We start from the raw sequence: 12,764 nt of genomic DNA, 5'->3' as shown, positions 1-12,764 counted from the left end.
ATTCATCTGTTGAAGATAAACAGGGAACAAAGATCTTCATGTATTTTATTTTCTGAATCATATACTTCGTTTTCACAAAGTGAATCAAATCTGGGGCAGAAGAGTGAACAGCTTGATAATAAAGTGTTGGATCTGATGACTCTCTTTGTTGTGTGCTTTGTCCTGCACACCATGTACACACAAATAATGAGTTAGCAGGGGATAATATGAGCTAGAGAGTCCTGTTTTGTGGGCACAACATGGAAGGCTCTTTGATGCTAGTGAGTAATCCAAATCATTTCCTACTTTGCCAGATATGTCTTGACACATTTTAAATTCCAGTTTGCATTCCTTGACAGGCGAAGTCCCAGGCACCAGATAAATAATGCATGAATCAGTCATGTTATTTAGACACTTGTGAGATAGATGAGGATACAGATGGAATATAACTATGAATTAATATGTTCAGTGCTCCACTGCATTCAGATAATAGTTAGAAAGACCTTCCAGCTGTCTTTAGAATTTGAATTACAAGCTTGTTTTAAGAGCTTCCAGAGTAGGAGTCCTTGTAATTCACTGTTTTCAGTGTTTGAGAGATGCCGGGGAAATGCTGCAGACAGTATAATAGTGGCCTGTTTCACCTGCCTTTCTGAAGCATTGTAAAAATTTAATTACTCCACTGAAATTCTTTATGATGAGCAGGGCAGACTTACTGTTAGTTTGTTGGTAACAACATATCCTGGTAGATCTTTTCTGATGTGTTTTCTGTGTCACTATCCTTTATCAGCACAGGGAATTTTCCTCAGCAATCTCTGACATGTGCAGTACTTTCCCATACAGCAGTAATCAGCCTTATTAACATGCCATTTTTTTCTTCTTTTTCTTTACTTTTTTTTTTTATGTTTTTTCACTTAAAAAAAAAAAAAGCGGTTTTCTTTAAGTATGAGAATGAGAAGGAAAGTGTGGGGATTAGATTTCTACTTTGAGCCTGGTATTTTGCCCTGCCCTCTCTGTATTTTGGATATTACTTATGAACCCTCTTCTAGCTGTACACAGTGCAAGGAAAGCCGAGTCCTCAGTACAGGAGAGATATGGACCTGTTGGAGCGCGTCCAGAAAGGGTGACAAAAGTGATCCAAAGTTTGGAACACCTCTCCTACAAGAGAGCTGGGGTTGTTCACCGTAAGGAAGAGAAGGCTCTGGGGAGACCAGAGAGCAGCCTTTCAGTATCTAATGGGGTCTGTAAGAAGGAAGGGAATGGATTCTTTAGCAGGGTCTCTTGTGTTGCAGCAAGAGGAAATGGTTTCAAACTGAAAGAAGGTAGATTTAGGTTCAGTGTAAAGAATACTTTTTCTACAGTAAGGTTGATGAGTCACTGGAACAGGTTGCCAAGAGGCAGTGAATGTCCCGTCCTTTGAGATTTTCAAGGCCAGGCTGTACAGGGCTCTGAGCAACATGATCAGGCTGTCTCTGTTCATTGCGGGGAAGTTGGACAAGATAGCATTTAAGGGTCCCTTCAACTCAAATGATTCTATGAAACCCGGTAGGACCAATTCCAGCTTATCAGCATGCACTGGATCAGCATGCTGGCTAGCATCCTTTTCTCTCTGCATAGTCTGCTAGCAAAACTGTGACACACTTGTATTTATGAGAGCCTGTAGTGTACCTATAGGAGCTCTCTTGTTCACACAAATATTTCCAAAATGTGCTGAAAGTACAATAGAAAAAATCTTTTTCTCACTCTGATGACAGGTGAGATGTAGATGTGCTAGACTGCCTGCTTTTTTCATTGCTGCTAAAAGAATTCAGAACTGAGGTGGCTGGATAAATTTTTAGGAAGTTTTTTTTTTTTTTCCTTTTTTTTTCTTTGGCTTTTGCTTGATTTAATAGGGAAAGCCAATACAGTTTCAACTCTCGTTACCAAGGAGTGATTTAGCCCTATGCGCTGTGAGAGAACAGCATGTTTCTGTGAAGAGGTTTCAGGAAGCAGGGCAGGGTGCTAATGCACAGCCATGCTGATTGTGATGAGAAACTGCCTTGTTCGTGCTTCCAGCTGCTGCTAGTTAGCCACATCCAGGAGGACCACTAACTCGGGTTTACCACCGTGCCAGCGCAGACACAGGAGCAGTTAAGCTGTAGTAGTCATGCTGTAATTTCAGGCCCTTGTTTATACTTGACAATTTGTCTGTGCGTGCCTGAGGGCACCTGTAATAGATCTGAATTTGATCGTTTCCAGAAAAAATAGATGCAAACAGTTTTATGTGCACAGAAATGAAGCAATAGGGTTTGTTTGTTTGGATTAAACATCTTTTTTTCCTTTACTTAGGTAACTGTCTGTAACAAAAATATTATTAAACCCCATTACTGTGTAATCTCAGGATATGAAGTCCAAGCAGCATTGGCCTCCACAGGTTTTGCTATCCTGCTTCCAAAACAAAACAGTAATAATTCCACACATGGCTTCCAGGACATTTTTCTCAATAAGATTTCTTTTCATAGCTTTTAAATAGCTTTTGAGCAAAATTGATTGGAAAACAGCATTTCAGTCTGGAGGAGAAATAATGGCATTTCATGCAGAGCAGCATCATTTTTTAAAAGCTGTATTAGCCACACAGAAGCTGGAAGAAAAAAATGTTTTCTAGTTAAATTAAAAAAAAATAAAAATGTTTATCAGTAGAATTAAAATATAATTATTTGGGAAATAAGGAAGGAATTAGAAAGCTGTTTTATTTTCTTCTGCCCATGAGCCAGTTCTCAAAAAGCTCATGTTATGTTACACTGTGCAGTTAAAAAATTAAAACAAGAAATGCAAGGAAAAGCTGGGTCATTACAGACAAGTTAAGACACCTGTGTTCCTCTGTTTCCTATTGGAACTAGTGACTACCCAGCACCTCCTATTACTCTAAAAGTACCAGCCACGTTTTGTCCAAGATTGTCCAGATGATTACATTTTTCATTTGAAATATAGAGAATTTTTTCTTAACTAACATTTATATTTGAAAGTTTCTGGTTTGATTCTGAAGTAGAGCTTGCCTGGCTGACAGCTTAGCTGTTTTTCTCCAGCAACAACAGCTGGTCTAAGAAAGGGTGTTAATGCTTTGCACCAACTTTTTCACACTTGAAATAAGTAGATTTGGGTGGAAAACTATTTTTTCTTTCTTTGATGCTCTGTATAATAGACCAAATTCCTGCCTGAATATTCAAAACTAATCCGAACCCTTTCTTTTCCCTCTTGGAAAAATATATTTTGTTATTAACATACCAGTGTTTGCTGCACTATACATGTTTAGTCTTTGAGAACAGAATCTTAAGAAGGAAAGCTTGGAATTACAATGTATTCAATATGATTTTCTAAAATAAGAAGGGTGAGGTGAACAAGGTGACCCAGTATCTGCATTCTGAGGTCAACTCTAAAACTTGTTTTTGCAGTTATAACCAGCTGACATTTATTTCTCAAGAGCTCTTTATCTGGACAATAGTATTTCTTTCCTCAGCTGTCTGGAGCTTCGCAGCCTTGGCTGTGCTTGGCACCACCTTCACCCTATGCAAGCAATAGTGCTGTCCCTGCAGGATGTTGTCCTGCCATGTGAAACCTCCTGGGAGGAAGAAACTTGCCTCTTTCCAGTCCTGCCAGCAAGAGCACATGAGCTGGGAGGACACAAATACATGAGCCACACTGCCTGAGGTTTATCTTCATATTGTGCATGTCTTTGTGAGTTAAATTATGTGGCTTTCTCTCCAGAGAAAGATGTAGCCAGGGAAGGTGCAAGATCTCAGGCTGCAGTTGCTATGGCAATACACCCATATTTCCCTTGTCCAACTTCCATTCCTGTTTTCAGAAAAAAAGATAGTTGCATTTTAAGAGTTTAAAGGAAGGTAGAAGTTTGGCTAGCAGGGATCATTTCTTTGTGGCATGGGACGGAAAGGAGCAGCATGCCAAACACCTCACAGGTTCAATCCAGAGTCTGAGCAGAAAACACACCCTGATTAAATTCAGTAATTTTTCTGAAACAAAGGCTAATATATGTAAGCTCAGCAAAGCACACATTTCCAGCTTCCCAGAGATTTGTTATCTCTCAGAGAGTCGGTCTTCAGCATTATTTTTTGTTGTGGTTGCTGATGACTTCTACAAAATCAGTGACCTCTTTTTTACAAAAAGTTTTTCGTGCTCCTTGGAAAAGACTTTTTATAAATTCTGTGTTTCATCATTTTCAGGTACATTTTTTTTGCTGCATGAACAATAACTACAGGCATACTTTCTTCCCATTTTTGCATCCTTAACATTCCACTTTTTTTTTTTTTTTTTTTTTTTTCCGGTTCTTTGCAAACTCAGCTAGTTTTGCTGCATATTAAGAAATTCTGCTGTGTCCTCAGTAAAGCTGTTTCAGCAGTGTAACTTGCCTAAGACTACTTCACTGACATATGTACTGTAGGAGTTTTTGATGAACTGCTCAGACATTTCTTTAGGAAAGAAAAAGTGAAACAAACAAAAAAGGAGATGGTAATTTTAAGGCCATGTCTTGCACTGTGTAGTGAAACAATTGGCAACTAATGTGAACCAAAAAGATAAAATCCAAATGTAAACATCATCCATTTTTCAACATTTTTTATGTTTCAACATTTTTATGGCATCTACAATTTTGCATGTCCTAAGCTGCTATAAGGAGTACCCAAAAACAGACCTTGTCAGCTATGAAGACTAGGCAGAGGATCTGGAGGAGGCAGAGCAAAGACAGAGAAGGAGGTGCCCAGAAGCCATTTGCAAGAACTGAATTGGTGAAAACCTGCTGTAAGGGATTTTGGTGCCAGGAGAAGGGCACTGCCACCAGAGGCAATGGGGAGTGCCTGAAGGTTGTTTCCTCATGTGCCTATTGAGCATAGTCACTAAAACCTAATTTTGAAATGTGTGGAACAACAAATATTATTTGCATTGGCTGTATGAGGTAATCTGGGGTGTTTTTTTCTCTGCTGTGAGAGACAGAAGATCTTTACACGCTACAGTACCTTGCAAAAACTTTGTCCTTGTAAGTCTGATAATAGATTCTGATAACATAGGCTGAGCTTTCAGGGATTAGCTCTGTCTTTGTCTGTTTCAGTTTTTCTTCAACTGGTGGGTGCTGAGGCATCCATTAGGGCAGAATTACTTCAGGAAGTAGGGAGCTGTGGCAAAAGTTAATGACCAAGTCCTGGAGGCTGGGCAGTGCAGCCAGTGATTTACTGAAATGCTGATTACTGCAGGGCCATTCAGGATGAAGAGAGGAATGATGCAATGAACTAGCGTGTCCCACAGTGAGTCTGCTTAAGGCTGCTGAAAGAGAAATGGAATTACCAGGCATCAGATACAATAAGCACAATGATGCAGTTTGCATGTATAAGCTCATTTTTCAGGATTCTTTCTGCAGCACACGCGATTGGGATCTCTGCAGGTAGAATGAAATTGCATTTACATGTAAATCACTGCTTACATTGCTGGAAAGATGAATGAATTCTTATTGCTTATGAAATGTTTCTCTTCAAGTCTTCAACCTCAATAGAATCATAAAATTTGTTATGTGAATGAAATTAACATGAAAATCTCAATACTTTATTAATGTTTATAATAATCTAATGGGTGGGAGTTGAGAGGATGGGGCCAGACTCTATTCAGTGGTGCTCAGCAACAGAACAAATTTCAGTGGGCACAATCTGGAACACAGGAAGTTCCACATGAAAAAGAACTTGTTTACTTTGAAGGTGGTGCAGCATTCAAACAGTTTGCCCAGAGAGGCTGTGGATACTCCTCTGGAGATATTCAAATCCCATCTGGACACCTTCCTGTGTGACCTGCTACAGGGAGCCTGCTTTAGCAGGGGGTTGGACTTGATGATCTCCAGAGGTCCCTTCCAACCCCTAGGATTCTGTGATTCTGTAATGCTGTCATCACTTGGGTCAAGAAATAATTACTAGGAGTAACTCCATATCATCACTTACGCATGAATGCCCAGAAAGAAGGAGCAGAGAGAGTCTGAATCACAAGTGGCTGTAATTGTGCTAGCTACTTTCATATGAACTTTCAATAAGTATTCTAAGTTAATAAGACTTTTCAAAAAATCCTACTGGTGATGAAATGCTCTGTTGCAGCAATAGACCTTAGGCTCCGGACTGGAATTTTCTGAGTTTTTCTTCAGTTCTGTCCTTAGAATGACTACTGCTAAATCTTTTCTTTCTCAAAAAAATATCATGGTTATTTAAAAGAAAATAAGCAAGTCTTGAACAAACATCTAGAGAGCCAAATGCATGGGGGAAATGTTCTTGCCAAAGCATGGCAATCCTATTTTTAAGCTATTAGGCTTTCAAGTTTTATGATTTCAAGTTTTTCTTCTTTGGTTTTAATGTGACTCTGAGGTAGAGAGCCTACAGTTACAAACCAAATTTGGCAGAATATAATACATATATGTTGCACTCCTGCTGATGAAAGCTTTCTGCAAAAACTGGTGAAACACTGCAGCAGATAAAGCTGAGCAGAATGCAGCACTAAGCTTTGGCCTCTGCTGCTCAATTATTGTGGTGGAGCACAGAGGCTGTTCAAAACTGCAACAAGACTGTAAGCATATGCTCATGCTGGTTGGATTTGCTTGCTAGAGGGGATATGGTTATTTTCAGTACAGCTGTTAAAAGGGAGGACGTAACAACTTGTGGTTACAAAACCCCTAGAAATGTTCTGTAGGAAAGAAAGGAGTGTTATACCAAATGATTGGTCCAAATTTTAACATACAGCATTCTTGTATTTATGGCTTACCCATCATATCAACTATTTCCTGACAATGTTTTATGAATAGGTAGGTTGCACATGTGGTACTTCTTTGTTTATTGAAGAGAACTCAGGACATATCGGGTCTGGTTCATTGGCTTCTTTGTTTATGGACTTCACTGGTAGCTGTGCTCACAGAACAGAACATAGAAAATAGTATGTACATCTCCCATAGAACTGATGGGCAAATAGGCAGTATGCAAATGTAAGATCAATGCAGATGTTTTCTATATTTGAAACTTGATCAAACCCCTGACAGACACAAAGATAGGACCATGGAACTTAATACCTCTAAATCTAAGCTATTTAACTAAGTTAACACCTGTTCTGATAGATCTGAAAGGCCAAAACCTTTTTAGAAGTCTAGTGGGTAATTTATTTCACAAATTCAATACCTTGTCTGCAGTCTCTTGAAAATAATGACTAAGTGAAAATTATTTTCTAGATTTTTGTCATCACGTCATTCTCAATATATTTTGAATACTTGATATTTATAATCTTATCTGTGCTAAGTAATTCATTGTGTTACTAATTAAGGTAATAAAGAATATTTTCAATAATTCAGCTTTTTCAAAGACATAAATAACACTGACACATATATTAAAATCTCAGAGCTTTCTTTCATGTAATACTCTCTCATCCTTCTTTCATAGTCATCAGCTGGAAAGTCCGTGATTTCACTAACCAGTGTTTGCATGGAAGGCTATCAGAAGACCAGCTCAAGTCATGCAGCCTCAGGCAAGTTGAGCAACAGTTCATTTATCCATTTTAGAGTCACCAGCAAATACTAGACCTTGTATTCTGTTAGATATTTTTACTGCAGTATCACACTATAGTAGACAATACTAAAATAAGTTTGAAAACTTTTCTTCTAGAGATTCTTAAACCTGAAAAAGATGAGAGACCATGACTATTCATTGATAAATTATCTACATTGTACGTGTAGAGACAAAGATATTTACATTGTACGTGTAGAGGCAAAAGTATTTAAGGGGAATTAACAGAAAATGTTTCTACAAACTTTACAAATGATAATTTGAGGCCCTCTCTAACCTCTCAGAAATTCCCTATCTTCCATTTCCATTCAGAAAGTTCCCTCAAAAGCTCACAGTCTGGATTTAGAAAAGAAAATCCAGTCTCTGAAAAGTTCTTCAGCCTTGGAAAGACTAGCAACTTGACACTAACAGTCACTGCAGTCTGTAATACAAATTCTAATGTGATCCTAGGATGTCTAAATAGATGAGCAGTGAGGTTATTTTTATGTTGACATAGAGCAGTGCTGAAACTGAAATACTGAGTTCAACCCCCTTGCCACTGCTGCGAAAACACTGAAAATTTTGAGGTAAAGCAAAGAGCTGTGTTGTTCTGAGAACCAGGGAAAATGCCTCTTGCAGGAGAGAGCTCTCAGTCAATTCAGGACAAGGGATTGCAATGCCTTGGGGTGAATAAATGTTTTTGCTAAGGGTAAATGAGCAGACTTAGAAGGCTATTCACTATGGCCTGCAAAGGCACACTATGAAATCGTGGCTAGAGTTGACAGCCCAAGCAACTCAAAAGCAGAAAGGATAAAATCTTTTTTTTTTGACTGTGACAATCTTCAGTAGCTAAAGCAAACTACCAAGGAAAATGCTGAAGACATGTTGGTATGCAATACAATTTCTGAGGAAAGCTATTAGATAGCTGGAGAACAATGTCAAGCACAATACTTAAGGTAAGTAAAAGGAGAATGACTCTAGAGAAATTTAGGATCCCAGACCATACTGACTTTGAAATAAAAACTTCTGTCTCTAAATTGCTCTTAGGAATATTGTCCTTAAAGCAAATTGATTCATTGGTCATTAAAATTTGATCACCCTATTGTCTTAACAAACCAAATGTTAGTTACTACTATGTATATTATTACAAGCAATCTGTAACCTATAAAACGTTTTCTCATTGTAGAGCATCAATCAGAATTTTACGGAATTCGAAAGGAAAAAACTGTTAGGATTTAAGTATTAACTTCTGTTACGCTAAGTTTGTATCAGAGACAGTTTGATAGCAACAGAAGCTCATCTAGCAATGATGAAAGAACATTAACTAGATGGAAAACTGCTGCAGCTCAGAGCAGATTCATATGGCAGTGAACAATAAATTACTTTCCCCTCTGTTAACATTACAAAAAGCAATATACTTGGACCAAATTAAAAGTCATTCAAGTGTCCATGAGTGGAAAAGATGGAAGAACTGCTACTTGTCATTGTGCATTTGTAGTGAGAAGCTGTAATTTGGCTGCTGTGCAGTGCTGCAAAGAACTGCAAACAGCCTAAGCATCTCCATGAAGGACTATAAAAACTGAAGAGACTATGCTGGAATTCCTGACAGTAAAGTGGTCGTACTGGGAAAGTGCTCACACATTCCCATGGACCTACAAGGGAACGCCTCCCAGCACTGCTGGCCATCCTCTGCATTGCTGTTGACTCCCCTGTTGACTCTCCAGGCAGACTCTCAAATCTTACTTAGTGCTGGAGGTCAAGTGTAGTTGAACATGGGCTCAGTTTCCTAAGTAGAATTAATTACCTGACAGGAAGGCTGTAAAATGGCCCACAGAGTGCATAGACCTAAAAAATATACAGTTGATGTCACAAGGCTGGTTTCAGTCCTTTGTTTTCCTGCTCTGAGAGTCTACCAAATAAGAGTGGTTTATAAAGGTATTTTATGCCTTTATCTTAACATTTAAGAGTGTTTCAAGAACTCTTTAGATTCTGCACCTTACAGTAGCTTTTTTTTTCTTCTTTTTTTTCTTTTCTTTCCTTTTATTATTATTATTATTTTTTTTGTGTGTGTGTGTGAATAATTCTCTGCAAGTGCTGACCTCTTCTTTTCTTCGTCTGGAGCAAAGACCTTGGATCCTTTGTTCCTTCATCTTATGAAAGGTTTTCACTTAGTCATTCTCAGCACATCTGTTTATTATGCAGCATGTAGATAATGTCTGTGAGTATTTTCATGATTGGCTTTGAAAATACCCATTATAAAGTAATCTGAGCTAATACCTCTTAAGGCAATAAGTGCTCAAGAAATCACTTATTCCTGGAAACTAGATCTGAAGGGTTTTCAGTTTTCCAGGAGGTTTTCTCCTATTTGATAAAATCATTTTATTAGAATATCAGTTCAGTAATTATGAACCATGTCCAGTCATTATACTTTCAAGTTTGAAAGTCTGATGACCACTATTACACAATGTCAATGGAATTACACGGACCACTACAATGATAGGCACCAAATTCAATACAATCTGAGTTTCATTATATAATATTATTAGGTAAATAAGTACCTGTATAGTGTATTTCAAAAGCACTTTAAAGGAAGCTGGAGGAAATCTTAGAAGTTGAAAGACTTGAGAGGAAAGTAAACAATAGTAACATGTAGAAGTTTGAAATATGTTGCTCTCAGATATACAACTATGTCAGCATCTCAGAAAGACACTCTTTGGTTGTCTAGGTGATGTTCTGCAGAAAAAGACCAGGGAGGGTGAAGTTCTATATCTCACATCAAGCTTGATTATTTTTAAAGAGACTACTGACTGATTCAAAGAGGATGTTAAGAGAAAATTTACTGAAGAATTTCAAAAGAGAACTCTCCACAAAGTATTCCTGTAAATACTGCAAGGAGCAGAACATCTTCAAGTGCTAATTTATAAAGCAGACATGTCCAACCCAGAACAGCTTGCACTGTGGCCACCCCCTGACCTGTGCTGTCATTACTCTGCCCTGAGTGTGCACCCGTTACTTGGCAATAATCAGACCATCGTTGTTCAATAAGCACTGGCTGGGCTAGAAGCAGGGAAAGAGGAGGGCACAGTACAGTGCTGACTCTGCCTCTCATACCTTTCATACATACTCCGTTGCACTGAACCTCATGTGTATTACACGTGGCATGTGCTTGTGCCACCTGGTTAGAAAACCAGAGATTGCAGATACTAATATTTCAATCTATGTTATGGTGTCTCAGAAGAAAAAAGAACCCAGGAAAATAAAAATCACGGGTAAAAGAAGAATATTCAATGAAAAATGGATAGATGAGTACTTTGTTGTCAAGACAAATAATATGGCACTAATAATATGGATTGAATCATTAACAGTTCCAGGAGTTTTCTTTAAGTGTGGATGTTGATTGTAGGGACATCATTTTCTTTTCTGAAGGCAGGTGGCTAAGTTGGGGTAAAACGCTAAAAAGATGCTGTGATTAGAGAAATGAAATCAAGTCATTTATGGAAACAAATAGAAAATTTGTGACAGAGCTTGAAGAAAAATAGCACACAGAGGTAACATTTTTGGTGAATTTGACCGCTCATTTAAATAAGTTAAACATGCATCTCCAAGGTGAAGTTCAACTTACCTGTGCTATGTTTCAAACAATAATAGCATTCAAAATGAAATTTAAATTGTGGCGAGCTCAAGTTATGGCAAATAACTTCATGCATTTTGATGCATTGGCTATATTCAGTCCTGTAAATAGGTGTAAAATATGCAGCCTTACTTTCAGTTTTGATAAAGAAATATACATTAACTATATTATCTATTTTATATGCAGCCCATAAAATTTCTCTTCATTCATTGTGGCCCCAGCAAGCCAAAAAATCCCTAAAGGATTTTGTCTTCCAAGTGGAATATAACTGATGTAGTGTGACGTTTCAGATTGTTTCCATCTGAAACTAACTAGTGCAATATAGTGTTTTGACAGCATATGTTAGGCCTTGAATATTCAGAAATTGTTTTTACCAAGCCCTAGACTCACTGAATACAAATGTGGAAAAAACATAATTATATTTAAGTAACATATAACTGCTTTCACTCGCTTACTTATGTCAGTGCATGGGAGATAAACTAATCATGTGCGGTGTTTGCACATGGTGGTGATTTAGGAGAAAATCTTGAAATACTAAATCTCAGAAGAGTTGAGGAAAATTTAACCTAGTTATAAATACTGAGGAATGACTTCAAGAATTAAAACAACTGGATATATGTTCCACTGGTTTTCCATAAGGTGGCAGATAATTGCATATTCTATTGTTTCTTCAGTATCTACCTGCTGGGGAAGTACAACAGCTACTACTACTTCTACTACTTCTGCTACTACTACTACTAACACTACAAACAACTGTTGTTTTTAAAGATGCTTTTCCATCATTACAATTTCAATTTTAATTTTAAATAAAAATGTTAATATTAATGACATAAATAGTTAGGCAACACCCATAACGTCAGTCATTCTGTACATTCATCATCCCTCCAACTCTTCTCAAATTCCAAACAATAAACAATAAGATATGAAATGTTCATAATTTTTTGGAGAATGTTGCGTGACCCTTAGAATAATGAATCATAGATCATGGAAGCATAGAATTGCTCAGTTTGGAAAAGACCTTAACGATCATCAAGTCCAACTGCAACCTAACTGTACTACCCTGACAACCCTCTGCTAAATCATGTCCCTGAGCACCACATCCAAACGGTTTTTAAACACATCCCGGGATGGTTACTCAACCACCTCCCTGGGGAACTTATTGCAGTGCTTAACAACCCTTTATGTAAAGATGTTTTTCCTGATATCCAACCTAAACTATGTATTTTAACTTAGTGGAAGTGCTCTCTCTTAGCTACCATTTTAGTGCTGAGATATTCCCACTGTGATACTTCAGTGTTCTTGTTTGTTAAGATCTGTAGTTTTCTTTAAATGGATTATCTTTTACTTCAGCAAAAGAGTGTATTTGAGACAGAGACATGCGACAGTTTATACTTAATATTGTCTTCTGATTCCTTTCAAATGCATGACATATGTCATCAGTCCTGTTTTTCTTTGTAAAGCACTGTATTTGAAGGAATGGAGATTGACTGAGTTATGATGACAAACCCTGTGTGCAGTGCTATTTTTCATTATCTGTTACACAGGTCAGCAATAGAATTAACCAGCAGAGAGCTGCTCTTTTTTGTTAACACTCTTTTTTTAAAATTTAT

The sequence above is a fragment of the Coturnix japonica genome, chromosome 3 (genome assembly GCF_001577835.2).
Source record: "Coturnix japonica isolate 7356 chromosome 3, Coturnix japonica 2.1, whole genome shotgun sequence".
Classification (NCBI taxonomy): Eukaryota; Metazoa; Chordata; class Aves; order Galliformes; family Phasianidae; genus Coturnix; species Coturnix japonica.
Note: the sequence above shows the minus strand (reverse complement) of the source record.